The following is a 6,315-nucleotide window of genomic DNA, read 5'->3' as shown; positions in this document are numbered from 1 at the left end:
GCCGGGGGGGCCAAGCCTCGGACGAATTTTAAAGATGGGCAATGTTGATGGAATATTTTCCACATCATACAGATGATATAGAGCTCACAGCGGCGGTGGAGGGAGCAAAGCCTGAGCTTTTTGAGTCAATCCCATTAGTCAAGGCTTGTCGTGTCATCCTCTGCAGACCTCTGTCAAGCAGCTCATTTTAAGATAGATACGCGAGTAAAATTACTAATAGAAAAACGAAAATAAACTTTGGAAACAGCAACGCCACCATAAGTTACGTGGAAACGATGAACGTGTTTTCAAGGGAGATAATCAAATGAAGTATTACAATGTAACATTGTAATACTTCATGTAAAGTAAATATAACAAATGAATCCATAAAAATTCCCGGACCACTGCTAAAACTTCATCATCTGTTCCTCGTGTAATTACCAACTTTTCCTGAAAGTTTCATCAAATACCGTTCACAACTTTTTGAGTTATTTTGCACACAGACGGACAAACCAACGCCGATGAAAACATTACCTCCTTTCTTGGTGGAGGTAAAAATAGTTTAATTTGTGTGTGTGTGTGTGTTAGTCATAGTTTACCTTAGATCTAGACAGGGTACTGCTTTTAATGACGGTAGGGTGTGATTCCGATGGACATTTCTGGCAGGTCTAATGACCATACAGAGGCACCCTCGTTAGTTTATGTTCCTATCGTTATAGTTGAGCCTTAATTCGATTGGATTATGGCCAAAGTTATTCCAGTTGTGACCACCTTGTCTTATTGTTTACTTATGACCTTCCCTTTCTAAGACATTGAAGTATGATTTGAGAGAAACTATAGCTAGTCGAAAGACTATGTACAAGCTCTTTATTGGTTTCATCCTGCTGTTGCCACATCACAATCAGTACAGAACAATTTCAAGTTCGGGGGAAGGTGGTAAATCGACTACATTGGCCCTAGTGCTAAACTGGTTCTTATTTTATTGACTCTGAAAGGATGAAAGGTAAGGGTCACCTTGGCAGAATTTGAACTCAGGACGTAAGGACAGACGAAATGCCACTAAGCAGTTTACAAGGTATGCTAACGATTCTGCTAGCTCACTACCTTTTAGAAGGAAGGCCATAATATTGCTTTAAAGATTTGGTACAAGTCCAGCCAGTTTGGGGGAGAGGGTAAGTTGATTACGTCGACCCCAATGCTCAACTGGTTCTTATTTTACCGAGTCTGAAAGGATGAAAGGTAAGGTCCACCTTGGCAGAATTTGAATTCAGTACATAAAGACGGACGAAATGGCACTTAGCATTTTGCCCAGCGTGCCAATGATTCTGACAGCAAACTGCCAGCTGAGTCTTTTAGTTTTCTTTCTCTTCTCTGCAGAAGTGACTAAGAGTTTTCACATAGAACTCAGCATGTTAGAGGAAGACAATAGTGACCAGAAAATTTTGCAGTTTTTTGATAATCACACGTTTTTTACCACTGCAAGCCACTGTGATCCATTACACTGTGTAACATGATTTTTGTCTTTGAATAGCAACAGTTATTTCCTATTTGCTTACCCCTAGAAAGTATGAAAACTGGCTATATCCTTCAAACTTTGCTTTTATGATATTTATTCAACCCCCAAACAATCCCTCAACACAAGGCTATGATGCTCCCCCACTACTCCTGCTCATGATCAGAGATGCACCTATTGTCAGCCACTAAGGAACAAGCTCAAGTCGTTAAGGTCAAGTAACTGTCAATCAAATCTGTGGTATTGAGCAGAATATTTGCTTTGATGATGTTTCTTCTTCGGCAACTTAGCACTGAATCTGTCTGAAATGTAATAGAATATAGGTCAGCTTCAAAGCATTGATGTCCAGGTCACAAAAGCAAAGTTTGAAGGAAATAGTAGTCATTTCCTTTGATTTCTAGATAGAAGCAAATAGAAAATAACACTTACTGAGCAAAGACAAAAGTAATTTTAACATTGTTACAGTGTTTCGTTTGTATTTCTTTTGATTTAGTACCAGTGATTTCTTCTATTTGTTCCTGTTTGGCAGTAATATTAGGTTGTCAGATAAATTCATTCACCCCACTCCTTACCTACATGGCACTCCATCATCATATAGATTTCCCTATTGACTTTTGCTGTGTGTTCATAGTTTTTCTATTCTATACTCAGAACCATTCATTTTGTACTGCACTAGTTTTTCAGTTCCTTCTTTTAAACCAGTAAAAGTTTAATTAATTTCCTTAATCCATCGACAACATTGTCTTTTAAACTTCCATCAAATTTCAGACATTGTGAAGGATGACTTATTTCACTTATAAACCATGAACCAATTACAACTACTGGAGTGGTACTGGACTTCAAAAAATAATTACAAATGTCACAGCAAGACTTGTAAAACTGAAAACTACTCTCTGCTATAACTGGTTCAAGCTTTGTCTTGTCTGCCCTTCACAATTCTTAATCTGTTATGAAATCTACATTCCCAACTGCCATTTCTGTACACAGAAGAGAGATGAAATGTTAGGTTTCCACAAATGTACTCTTTTGATGTTTCCACAATGTACTCTGATGGTATTTCCACAAATGTACTCTGTTTATGTTTCCACAAATGTATTCTCTTTTATCCTTTACTTGTTTCAGCCTTGGACTATAGACATGCTGGGGCACCACCTTGAAGGGCTTTAACCAAACTAATCAATCCCAGTACCTATTTTTAAAGCATGGTACTTATTTTATTGGTCTGTTTTGCTGAATTGCTAAAGTACAGGGACATAAATATACCAACACTGGTTGTCAAGGAGGAGTGTGGGACAAACACATACACAAAGACACCCACATAGATATGTACGTGTATATATACATATATATATAAACATACATACATATATATATATATATATATATATATATATATATATATATATATATATACATACATATACATACATTTATGTATGTGAAGTATGTGTGTGTGTACCAGGCTTCTCTCAGTTTCCATCAATCAGATCCATTCACAAGGCTTTGGACATCCTATAGCTATACTAGAAGACACTTGCCCAAGGTGCCACAGAGTGGGATTGAACCTGGAACCCTATGGTTGGGAAGTAAACTTCTTACCACACACAAACCATAATGCAGATTATAACATGCAGTCATTAACTGTATGTGGTACAGTATTACAGCCTTAACATGTTGGAATATACTGCCCAGTCTGTCCCTGTATTTTTTTAGTGATAGTTGTTGTAACAGATTACACTATATGTGCACAATAATAAACTTTGTATTGTAATAAACTGCACAATAATTAACTGTATGATATATGTATCATAATAATCTGTACAATATTTTTTAGCTTTTATCTTTTACTTATTTCAGTCATTAGACTGTGGCCAGGTGAGGTACTGCCTTGAAGAATTTTTGGTTAAATGAATCTTATGGAAACATAAACACACCAACACCTCCTGAAGATGCTTACAAAAGATGCCATGCAGTGGAACTGAACCTGGGACCATGTGGTTGGGAAGCAAATTTCTTACCACAGGGCCACACCTGTGCCTATGAACACAATAATAAATTATACAATATGTATACACTAGTCAACTGTACGATGTGTATACATTAATAAGCAGTATGATGTGTACCACAGTGTAGAATTGAACCTAACGCAGTATGGTGTCAATATTTTTAGAATAATTAAATTTTTTTCTTGAAATCTTGTCTAACCCCAAGTCAACCACAATTGAATAGACTTGTGATCAAAAGCATTCCATCCGTGACCATCCAGTAATTGTTTTTCAAGTGAGGGATTTTGTTTAGTTCAAAGATCTTCAAAAGTACTCATTGACCAATCATGTCAACAAGGAAGATAAGTATTAATCATTGGTGACAAGTAAGACCATGAGAGATCAACATTCAAACATATACACACATGCATGCATGCACAACACATGAGGATCAGAGACATGAAGTATCTAGGATTGCAAGACAGTGTATCAGAGAGACAGATGGAACTGAGATATCATCAGAGAGAAGTGTATCAGAAATGATGAAGGTGCAATTGCTGATGACAAGAAAGAGGCATTGAAGTGCTACTATGAGAGATTGTTGGATGAGAACACATGAGATAAAGAGGAGATAACTTCATATTGACTTGGAAGAAGGACCAGCAATTCAAGTTGACAGTAATGTGGTTGATAGTGATTAAAAGACAGGAAGAAAAGGGAAGCTAGTGGAACATCAGGGATAATTGCTTGAAGTGCTCAAAATATCTGGTGAACCTAGATATAAATAGTTAAGCAATATAATAAGGAATTATACCCAATGATTAGCATAGCAGTAATGTTTTAAACTGCTACAAGAGCAAAGGAGATGACTTAGAGAGAGAAAATTATGGAAGCAGTAAATTGATGGAGTAGACTATGAAGATCAGAGAGGGTTATGGCACAGTTTATTAGTCATAGGGCTATCTCAGTTGAAATGCTGTTCAAATACAATCTTATAAGCGAGACATATGCAGGAGAAATAGTTTAGAAGAAGCCACTATGGCTGCCATTCATTGACCTAGAGAAGGCTTTTGCCTGGGTACCATACTCTGTAAAAAAAAAAAAACATCACTAAAAAAGACTACATTCAGCAACAAATTTAGTGTGAAGGCAGAAGTCTATCAAAGCTCAGTCCTCAGTCTTTTAATCATCATATTCCTAAAGATCATAAAAGTGTAAAACTGGCAGTCCATGGGAATTCCTATATGCTATTGATCTGGTCCTTATTGTTGGATCTATATAATGAAGATGATGAAATCTGTTGAAATTTTTGATAAACAAAATTTTTATTCGTTTCGTACACAGAAAAACAAATACTGCCATTACCACGAACATCAAAATGTTGAGAGAGTTTGACTGTTATTCTTCTTGGTGTAATTATAATAGTAGTCAAGTTCGCTGCTGGTTGTTGTTGTCAGCTCAGGTCAGCAGCTGTCCAAGTCTGTTTGTCATCTTATCTCTGCTGTCTCGCAATACTCTCTGTCTAGTAGCCAAAGTGTGCTGAATTTATAGAGTTGGACAGACTCAGAGAAAAAGTCATGAAAAAAATAAGATTATTGCTGGAGTCAGTTCAAGGAAAAATTGTGATTGGTCAGATCTTGTTGATCACATGGGTACTACTCTAGCAAATAACAACATCAGATATAGTGATCAGACTGCTGAATATTCCAACTACAAATCTATAACGGAATAGAGGAGGAAACTCCAGGTACAGAAGCTAAACCTAGAATGAGCAAACTTTGCAGACTAATGTTTTAGTGAGTAGGAAAGAAACAGGACACTAGTGTCTTCAGGTAAAAAGTCTTGTTTCATATAAGAAAAGGAGAAGGCATGAACTTTGTATGCTGAACCTAGTGTAAAGTATGGACACACAAGATGTGTATGTGGTCTGATCAATAAGTATCTGGATTGTTGCCATAGCAATGAAGCTAAAGCACACAGAGTGAAGCCACTTGGCATAGATTGACCTTGAACTCTGCTGTGCAAGTGCATTAAGTTTTAACATTCTAGCTCACTTCTGCTGTTTACAGCAGTGCTAGGAAGGAAGGTGTGTAGTGTGTGATTGTCACATTGACCATGACAGAGAAAGTTGAGCAGAGAATCTGCATCAAATTTTGCCAAAAGTTTGGCAATACCTGCTCAGAGATCTACGCAATGTTTTCAAAAAGTTTTCATCATTCTCAACACAATCAGCAAGATCTTGTGCAACTGAAACCCTGAGTGTCTGCCAAAAGTATGCCTCTCCCACTCTCATCCAATCACTATTGCCTGTACAGAATAAAACCCTTCCACCTTACATCCTGCATACAACACATGTCTACATGCTTTCATTCTAGTTTTTCAGCAATTTCATTGGAGTTACCTTTCATTGCGCCTACATTAATTGCGGTTGCTGTCACGCTGTGGACTGGATGGGACGATGAGAGACAGCTTTCAGTAAGGCAGGTTAACTAGGAAGTTAGTTTTTGTTTGTGGCAGATGTTCAGGTGCAATAAAGAGTGTAAACAAACAGGAAACAACTTCTATCTCATTCCAGGGTGAAAAACTAGAGGTAGTCGATAGCTTCCGCTATCTGGGCGACCAAGTTAGTAGTGGGGGTGGGTGCGCTGAAAGTGTAGCTGCTAGAATAAGAATAGCCTGGGCAAAGTTTAGAGAGCTCTTACCCCTGCTGGCGACAAAGGGACTCTCACTCAGAGTAAAAGGCAGACTGTATGACACATGCGTACGAACAGCCATGCTACATGGCAGTGAAACATGGGCTGTAACTGCTGAGGACATACGTAAGCTCGCAAGGAATGA

This window comes from Octopus bimaculoides, chromosome 15 (genome assembly GCF_001194135.2).
Source record: "Octopus bimaculoides isolate UCB-OBI-ISO-001 chromosome 15, ASM119413v2, whole genome shotgun sequence".
NCBI classification, from domain to species: domain Eukaryota; kingdom Metazoa; phylum Mollusca; class Cephalopoda; order Octopoda; family Octopodidae; genus Octopus; species Octopus bimaculoides.
The sequence above is the reverse complement of the archived record's forward strand: the minus strand, read 5'-3'. Positions refer to the sequence as shown.